The following is a 9,635-nucleotide window of genomic DNA, read 5'->3' as shown; positions in this document are numbered from 1 at the left end:
ACAATACATTCAAATAAAATTTTTAATCATTCACACCAAGTATTGCAATACAACTCACATCAAGTATTACAATGCATTTAAATAGAGGTTTGTAGTATAAGATTTTGCTCACTAGCTTGAGAATTCTTCCTCGTCACTAGTTTGACTTTCTTCTTCTTCTTCTTCTTCTTCTTCATTGTTTGCCCATCCACTTGGTACATCATTTGGATCACATTCCTCTATGAATGTTTCATCAGCCAATGGAGATATGACATGCATATCATGCGCAACATCGTGACCATAAGCGAAGTCACAGACATCATCTGATTGATAGTAATCACTGTCTTCAGCTAACTCATCTTCCTATAACTGATCATACTCGGGGTATAGTTTGGATTTCACCTTGCAAACTGCCCACCATTCATTTCTATCTGACTTTTTTATACTCGGATATGAAGTATAATAAACTTGTTGAGCTTGCGAGGCTAATATGAATGGTTCATATGTTCCAAACCTGGATTTATGATTCACCTCCATAATGCCTGAAGCTTTGTCGAGTCTTGTTGCAATTGGATCAAACCAATGACACTTGAATATCGTAACCCTGTTATTCATGCCTAAGTAAGTCAACTCCATTATTTCCTCTATAACATCGTAGTAATCATGTTCATTTTCACCGTAGCTGCTACCCTTGACACACACGCCACTATTTATCGTTGATTTGTTTATACCGTAGTCTTTTGTATGGAATCGATAACCATTTACGATATACCCGTTGTAGCATTGCACAACTTTGGTCGGACCATTTTCTAAATCACATATTCCTTGATCTTTAACATCACCATTGCGAACCTACGCACAAACATAAACAATGATTGTGATCACGATCAATTAAGTAACTTAGTGTTGTTTATAAGTACAAAATTTATGTTAGCTTCTTTACCAACTGTTTCAACCACTCCACAAACTTAGTTTCACGTTCTTTTTGTACTTCTGCATCAGTGAGATGTGAAACTTCATTTCGCAACTCCAGATCAAATCGTCTGCAAACCACAAATACTTATATTACCGAGTCATGTATCCACATATAGAACATAAAAGGATTTATAATTGAGTTGCATATACATATACTTGATGTATGGGTCGATCGCTGAGCAATTAAAAAGAATATAGATGTGTGCTGCATCTTGCTCTCGATCTGTCAATAGCCTTGATCGGCAACTACCAAATGCATGCCCAAGTGGTTGAAATATCGACAGCTTGTCAGCTACAGTTACTTGTTCTCCTTCATCGTTACGGGGCGGGCATGTGTAACGTGTTGGAATATGAGGTTCGAAGTACATAGATGAGAAATTTGAAATCTCTTCTAAAGTGTACGCCTCACAAATAGAGCCTTCTACTCTTGCTTTATTATGAACCTTTTTTTTTAGGTCGAACATGCATCTGACAAGAATATATATTTCAAATTTTAAATATCTGTCATTAAAGAAACAAATATAAAAAAACATATACCTTTCAAATGGGTACATCCATCGATATTGCACAGGGCCACCAACCCTTAGTTCATATGGCAGATGTATAATCAAATGTTCCATAACATCGAAAAATGCTGGCGGAAATATCTTTTCTAACAGACAAACAGTGGTGATGACAGAGTCCTCGAGATTCTTTACATCTGATACAACGACCTCTGATGCGCACAATGTTCTGAAAAATCCGCTCAACTCAGACAATACCCCCCATATAGGTTTGTCTAACATATCATGGAATGCTAGGGGTATCAATCGTTGCATAAAGATATGACAATCATGGCTCTTCAACCCATATAACTGTCCATCGTCAATCTTCACAGCCCGAGCAATGTTAGAGACATATCCATCTGGAAATCTCAGTTGTCTCAACCATTGACATACATGTTTTATTTGATCAGGTCCGAGCACGTACTTCGCCTTTGGTTTCAGTACTTTGCCATTATACTCTTTGAGTTCCAATTCTGGTCTTTTACATATTAATTTTAAATCCATACGGGTCTTCAGATTATCCTTCGTTTTTCCTTTAATATTCATTACTGTATTGAACACATTATCAAACACATTTTTCTCTACATGCATCACATCCAAATTATGTCGTATCAATAGGTTCGGCCAATACGGTAGTTCCCAAAAAATAGATTTTTCGTCCAATTGTGATCCTTCCCAAATCCACGGAAGGGTGTAGGACTGCGGGCATCTGTTAATACATCTGGAAAGTATCGCAATCTTCTTAGAATCTCTATGCCAGACAATCTTGAGAATGGACCTTCCATTTCAGTTCTGCCTGCTGTAAATGCATTCTTTTGACGTCGGAACGGATGATCGCTGGGTAGAAATCGACGATGGCAATCAAACCAGCAAGGCTTCCTTCCATGCCTCAATCTAAAAGCTTTGGAATCCTCCATGCAGTACGGACAAGCCAACCTCCCATGTGTGCTCCAACCAGATAACATATCATATGCAGGGAAGTCACTGATTGTCCATAGAACAGCGGCCTTCATGTTGAAATTTTGTTTTTTGTGGGCATCATACGTGGTAACACCGTCATCCCACAGTACTTTTAATTCATCAATCAATGGCCTTAGATATACATCAAGATTTTGGCTAGGTGAGGTCGGACCAGGGATCAACAAAGACAAGAAAAGATTTGGACGTTTCATACACAAGCTTGGTGGAAGGTTGTATGGAGTTACAAATACTGGCCAGCATGAGTATGGAGTTGATCTACCCCCAAATGGATTAAATCCATCTGTACATAGACCGAGTCTAACATTTCGCACTTCCATTGCGAAGTTCTGATGAGTACGATCAAAGTGCTTCCAAGCTTCAACGTCAACAGGATGCGTGATCTTGTTTTCATCGTGTCGAACTTTATTTGCATGCCATCTCATGTGTTTAGCTGTCTTTGAAGACATATACAATCGCTGCAATCTAGGAGTGATAGGAAAGTAGCGGACTGACTTGTATGAAACTTCCTTTGATCTCGTGCTACCATTGCCTCTTGTCTTTGGCTTGAACCGAGGATGCCCACATGACGGGCATGATATATCGTTTTCCTGCTCCTTGAAATACAACATGCAGTGATTTGGACAAGCATCAATCTTTTTGTAACCCATACCTAGAGCGTTGACCATAACTTTCGCACGATAGAAATTTTGTGGCAATTTCTCATCTTTAGGCAACATACTCTTCACAATCATGCACAAACGGTCAAAACATGATTGACTCAAATTATACTCGGACTTCAAATTCATTAGTTGAAGAACTGCAGATAAGATAGTGTGACTCTCACAACCGTTCCAAAGTGGCTCATCAGCATCTTTAAGTAAATCATAAAATCTACTAGCAGCATCGTTTGGTGATTCTTCATCTACGACAGTTCTTACATCACTAGAACTCATAGCAGAACCCAGTTCTGTTCCTGCAGCATCAAATATCAAATTCGTATATGGATTATCGTGCACCACATTCACCCGTGCATAAAATCGTTTCTAAATTCTTCTCCATGAAACGTCCAGTTCTGATAATCACTCACAAAACCCTTCCTGTATAGGTGATGTCTAACGCCATGAGGTTCTACAAATCGATTATTCTTACAAATCTTGCAGGGACACCTAATCCGACCTGTGGGATCTACCGTACTGACACTCGCCGTTGTAAATTCAATAAAACTATCGACACCATCCATATATTCATGCGATAACTCATTGTCCACTATCCTACGGTACATCCATTCACGGTTTGCAGTCATTCTGTCGTATGATGTTACGAATAGTATCTTAACGAATTAAGAAAAAAACAATCAGAATGCTACGATGAAGAAAATATCAAATTTATCATGCAATATACTATGTCAAACAATAACAAGAATTTTGATGCATGCATTGATAACTTAATATTTTCATGTGCAAACTATTAATGACACGATACAATCATTTGAAGCATGCTTTTATTATAAAATTTCACATGGAAGTCAAAATCAAATTGAAAGTAACTACATGCAAGCATGGATACAATTACATCAAACATTGCAATACATCATAATCATTCATATCAAATAAATGACAAACATGTACCTGCAACAAACACACTTCAATATCTCACTAACTATTACCATGCTTAGCATGGACTCCGTACTCCAAAAATAAGAACACTTCCATATTCCTACATTAAAATCATGCTCAGCATGATCTCCGAACTCCAATAAAGCAGTCCTAGATATCAACAACTAAGTGAGTGTGTGAACAATAAAGTGTTGCATTCAATAAATTAAATAACATGTGATACGTTTGCATCACTTACTCACCACGGTTATTTACCCGATTTGCATTGTTTTTGTCATTTACTTACCACAAATGGCCGAGCACGAGTTGGTTCCGTTGAAAAATCTGCACAAAAACAAAACAAATTAAGTAACAAACTAACTAATCATGAAACAAGATGAAACACTAACTAAAAAAATTAAAACAAATTAAAACAACTCTAACTAATTGAAAGAAGAGAAAAGAAAAATAGTATATATGTTAAGCCAAATCTAACTAGAAGATGCTAATTTAACAAACCAGCTATAACATGTTGAACCAGTCGACTAACATAAAGTCATAGACAATTTCTAATCTGAACTACTTAGCAAAGGAATAGTAAATCAATCAATTAGTTTACTAGAAAAGATGTGAACTCCGTTTAACCACCACTATCATAAAGAATTCAAATAGCCCTAATCTAACTAACTGATTGTGAGAACATTAAATACCAATCTATCTAAGAAAAATATAATTATAAAAGACTAATAGATTGAAATACTCTAACTAACCAGATTTCAAGAAAACAAATTGAAGTAAAACTAACTACCAGTAGACATTAACAAACTAACAAATTGATAAAAATTTATGAACTACTCTAACTAGATGCCGGAACTGCCTTTCCGGCAGGGAAGGGGGTTAAACCCCCTGCCGGAAAGGCAGTTTCGGCATGGGGGGTTGACCCCCTGCCGTGCCTTTACGGCAGGGGGGGTCGACCCCCTGCCGGAAAGCACGGCAGGGGGTTAAACCCCTTGCCTTTCCGGCAGGGAAGGGGGTTAAACCCCCTGCCGGAAAGGCAGTTCCGGCATGGGGGGTTGACCCCCTGCCGTGCCTTTATGGCAGGGGGTCGACCCCCCATGCCTTTTCGGTAGGGGGTCGACCCCCCCTGCCGTGCTTTCCGGCAAGGAAGGGGGTTAAACCCCCTGCCGAAAAGGCAGTTCCGGCATGGGGGGTTGACCCCCTGCCGTGCCTTTACGGCAGGGGGTTAAACCCCCTGCCTTTCCGGCAGGGGGTAGACCCCCCATGCCTTTCCGACAGGGGGTCGACCCCCCCTGCCGGAAAGCACGGCAGAGGGTTAAACCCCCTGCCTTTCCGGCAGGGAAGGGGCGTACATCGTGAAGAAGAAGAAGAAGAAGAAGAAGAAGAAGAAGAAGAAGAAGAAGAAGAAGAAGAAGAAGAAGAAAAAGAAGAAAAAGAAGAAGAAGAAGAAGAAGAAGAAGAAGAAGAAGATTACCTGCGCGTCGTCGGACGGTGGCGGGAGGTTGACGGGGAGCGGCAGCTGGCGAGCGGTGGACGGGGAGCGGCGGTGGCCGGACGGTGGCGAGAGCCGACGGGCGGCGGGAGGGAGCAATACAGCGAAACAGGGAAAAGAGAAAGAGGGATGGGATTAGGGATTTACGCGACATTTAGCGACGGCTTAGCGACGGAATGTTTCCGTCGCTAAGCCGTCGCTAAACCAAAATACCAAAAAAGCGACAGAATATATTCTGTCGCTACGCCGTCGCTAATTAGCGACGACAAAGTTCCCTCTCTAAATCCATCGCTAAAATGGTGTTCTTGTAATAAAAAGTAGCGACAAAAACATGCAGTCGCGAATCCGTCGCTAAGTAGCGACAGATTAGCGATAAAAGTCGTTTCCTCGCGAATTAGCGACAGATTCTATCTCTAGCTAATCTGTCGCTAATTTTCGTCGCTAATTAACAATTTTCTTGTAGTGTTATATGAGAAATCTTTCTCGTATATGATGACCTCAGTCTTCTTTTTCACCAGGCATTTGATGACACAATTTTTGACATTCTTGCATAAGAGATTGAAATGACTTGTAATCTTGTTTTTTTTTGTTCTCCAACACTATTTTATAATTACTTTCCTCCATATTAATCATTTTTCTATCAATTATTAGATAAAAAATGTAGTGTAATAAAAGTTTTTTTTTAAAATAAAACTAAATAAATTTTCCAAGTTTAAAAAATTCAAAGAAACATTTGTTTATTATTTACCTGTTCATCTATTAAAATTGTCTTCACTTTTTCCTTTTTGGAAAAAAAATTCTAGTAAATATTGGTCACAAATTCTTTTATTAGATATTTGGTTATTTAATTTGCTCTTAAATATATTTTTTTTCTTCACTAGAAACATTTTGACAATGTAAATATTAAAAAATAGGTTATATTTCAAAACCTCTTCATATACAATGGTTTCAGTTAATTTTTTGTTATCTTTCTTTGTGGTTCTTTTTTTATTTTCTCCAATTAATACTTTTATATTATACATAGAAGTTGCTCTTGATAAATCAACGTAAAGTTGTCCATGTGAAAAAACAGGTTCATTAAGATACATCCCCACTTTACGCATTGTTTTGCCCTTGTGATCTATTTATAGTCATTGCAAATGCTAATTTTATTGAGAATTTTTTTCTTCTCAAACGAATTGGCACTTTGCCTTTTCATTTGGTAATATAGGAATACGAGGTATAAAAACTGTTTTTTCATCATATTGACCTGATATTTGAACTTAAATTACACCATTCTCAAAACTTTTGCAAATCATTATTGTCCCATTACATAAGCCACTTTTTTAATGTAAATTTCACAATAATATTACTGGGCATCCAATCTTAAGTTGTAATATAAGTAATTAATGGATATTCTAAAGGAGTTAAACTATTTAAAAATTCCATAGGGTAGTGTTGAAATTTGCCATCATCTATTGAATCAAAACTATAATAAATATGTTTATCACCAACAAATTTATTAAGTATGATCTCATTCATTTTATCTATATGTTCATTCTTCGATGCTAAAATTATAGAATTTCTAATGTTTCTAAAAATTTTAATACACATTATTAGGCATTACATGTGAAATCAACTAAGATGTTTCTTCATTTTCATCTTTATTTTGAATTAGCAGTTGTTCATGAAGCTTAATCCATTCGTTATCAATTGAATATTCTTTTCCTTCTCCAATACTTAAAATAATAGAACTAGAACTAAAGTCGAGGTCCTTTGATGTGTGCATATTAGTTTGCAAATGAGGAGTTTTAATATTATTCCATAATGCATATTTTATCAAACATGATTCTACAATCAATTCCTCATCCTTTTTCTACAATAGGTAGTAATCTGTCTAAAATCTCCACAACAAACAATTACTTTTCCTCCAAATGGCTTCGGAATAAATGTAATGTCTTAAAAAGAATGATCAAGTTATTCAAATGCATATCTATGATTCATTGGTGCTTTAACTCATATTATTGCTTTATCTCATATTATTAATCTTGTTTCTCTAACAAAAAATACTAAGTGGTTTTGTTTACTAATATTACATATAAATGTATTAATTAGTTGGATGTAAAGGAGCTTTAAATGAAGAATGATTAATTCAATCTATTGGAAGTAATTATTGAAATACCAGATGAAAATACTATAATTGCTATAAAACCCAAACTTACATGAACAAATGCTAAAATTGCTTTATATAGAAATATTTTTTTTCGATTCACTAGTTCCATCTATGAAAAATAAAACCGATTTTTCCTACAATATTGCATCAATAATCTCATCAAATGCTGCTTTTTAATCAATATTAAGGCGATCAATAGATTCTATATTTTCTTTTGGTGTGATAACATTCTTTTCTTCTGAAACGAACTTATTACATAATCAAACTTTATTTACATTTTAGCTTGGATAAGAAAGATCGAAATCCTTAATTGACTTATTTTTCATTTGTCATCAATATCAATAAAGGCTATATCATGAAGGTAATATTCTCCGGAGATTTCTGTCTCAAAAATCATCTGCCATCGCATGACAAAATTCATCCCATAATTTTCTTATATAGATAGGTTCAAAAAATAATAAAATAATGCAAAATAATTCTCTAATCATAGAAGAACTATTATATGAGACCCTATTAAGAATTCTCTTATGCTACTATCATCTTCAAGAAATCTCCTTTTTAAACAACTTCTTTTGAAAGAACTGAAGATATGATTATCTATAGTAAGTAAATAGTCAAAACTTTTTGGTGAAATTACTTCATTGATCAATCTCTGTAAATAATACAGTTCACTGTTTGCTGGAGATACTGAATATAGTCTTCCAATTATTGCACCTTTACGTCTTTTGGTCCATGTTTTGGAAGTAGAATTTCATACATAATGTACTGGAAAATCTTTATAAAGGCAGTGAACCACATTAGGATCCTCCTTGTTGATTTTAAAAAACTCAGTTAACATAACTCTCTGATTTCACTCATTATTTATTATGAGTTCTAATTTTATCAAAAACAGTATATACTAAGAATTTCTGATTTCGAAGATGATATATTGTTGGTGTCATCAAATAATTTTTTTTTTTAAAAAAGAATGCTGGGGGGTTGCCCCGATATCATATTAATAAAATGGAGAATTACATATGATCACCCACAATTGGGTAGCTAATCCGGAGGCTTGTCTTTCCATAGCAGATTGTTACAAGAACGCAAAAAAAAAAGAAAAAAGAAACATGTAGCTCATAGACAGCAAAGGACCCTTTTGAATAATATTCACAATGACACTCTTGTTAATCAAAGCTTGAGCAACCAAAGCATTTCTGTGCCTATAAGCACCAGATCTCATATATCTACACCATCTCAAATTATTGGAAATTATTGAGGTGTGCGCACCCTGAATAATTTCTGATAGCACACTCGTACACTTATCTTCGATGAAATGGGAATCCCTACAACCTTTCAAACCACTGATACAAATGAATCTGTCTGGAGAGTAGAAGGCAAAGGAGACAAGGTCATAGCCCCTGAAAGAGCATGACGCAAATCTGATAACAAGCGATTCCGATCCTGTCGACCAGAAATTATCAACATCTAAACTACTCTTCACAAAAAGGAGAATCTGATTCCTATGAGCCAACGGTCAGTCAAGAGCCACGAACTACTCAGAACATGTAGACCAAATAATTTCAGCAATGATAGTTCTCCCTGGCAACACACCGTCATGATGAGAAGCATTCCTGAAGAACCAGATCTTCCAACAGATGATGTGAAACGTAATGTCCCAACAAGGTTCCAGCCATGGATGAGCAGGGCTGGCCGTCCTCCTCCACTTCAATTCGGAAATAAAATTAGTATGAGGTACCCTCTTCTTCCCAAAGATATTAGACACGAATTTTCAAATCCGTTGTGAGACGGCAAGAAAATAAAACATGGTCTTGTGTTTCTTCTTGCTTACAACAAAGAGGGCACCTGCTAGGTAAAGCAACGCCAAACCCCTTCAACCTTTCGTGTGTAACAAGTCTGCCCTGTCCAGCCAAATATGCAAC

The sequence above is a fragment of the Nuphar pumila genome, chromosome 2 (assembly GCF_984573655.1).
Source record: "Nuphar pumila chromosome 2, dmNupPumi1.hap1.1, whole genome shotgun sequence".
In the NCBI taxonomy this organism is placed as follows: Eukaryota; Viridiplantae; Streptophyta; class Magnoliopsida; order Nymphaeales; family Nymphaeaceae; genus Nuphar; species Nuphar pumila.
Note: the sequence above shows the minus strand (reverse complement) of the source record.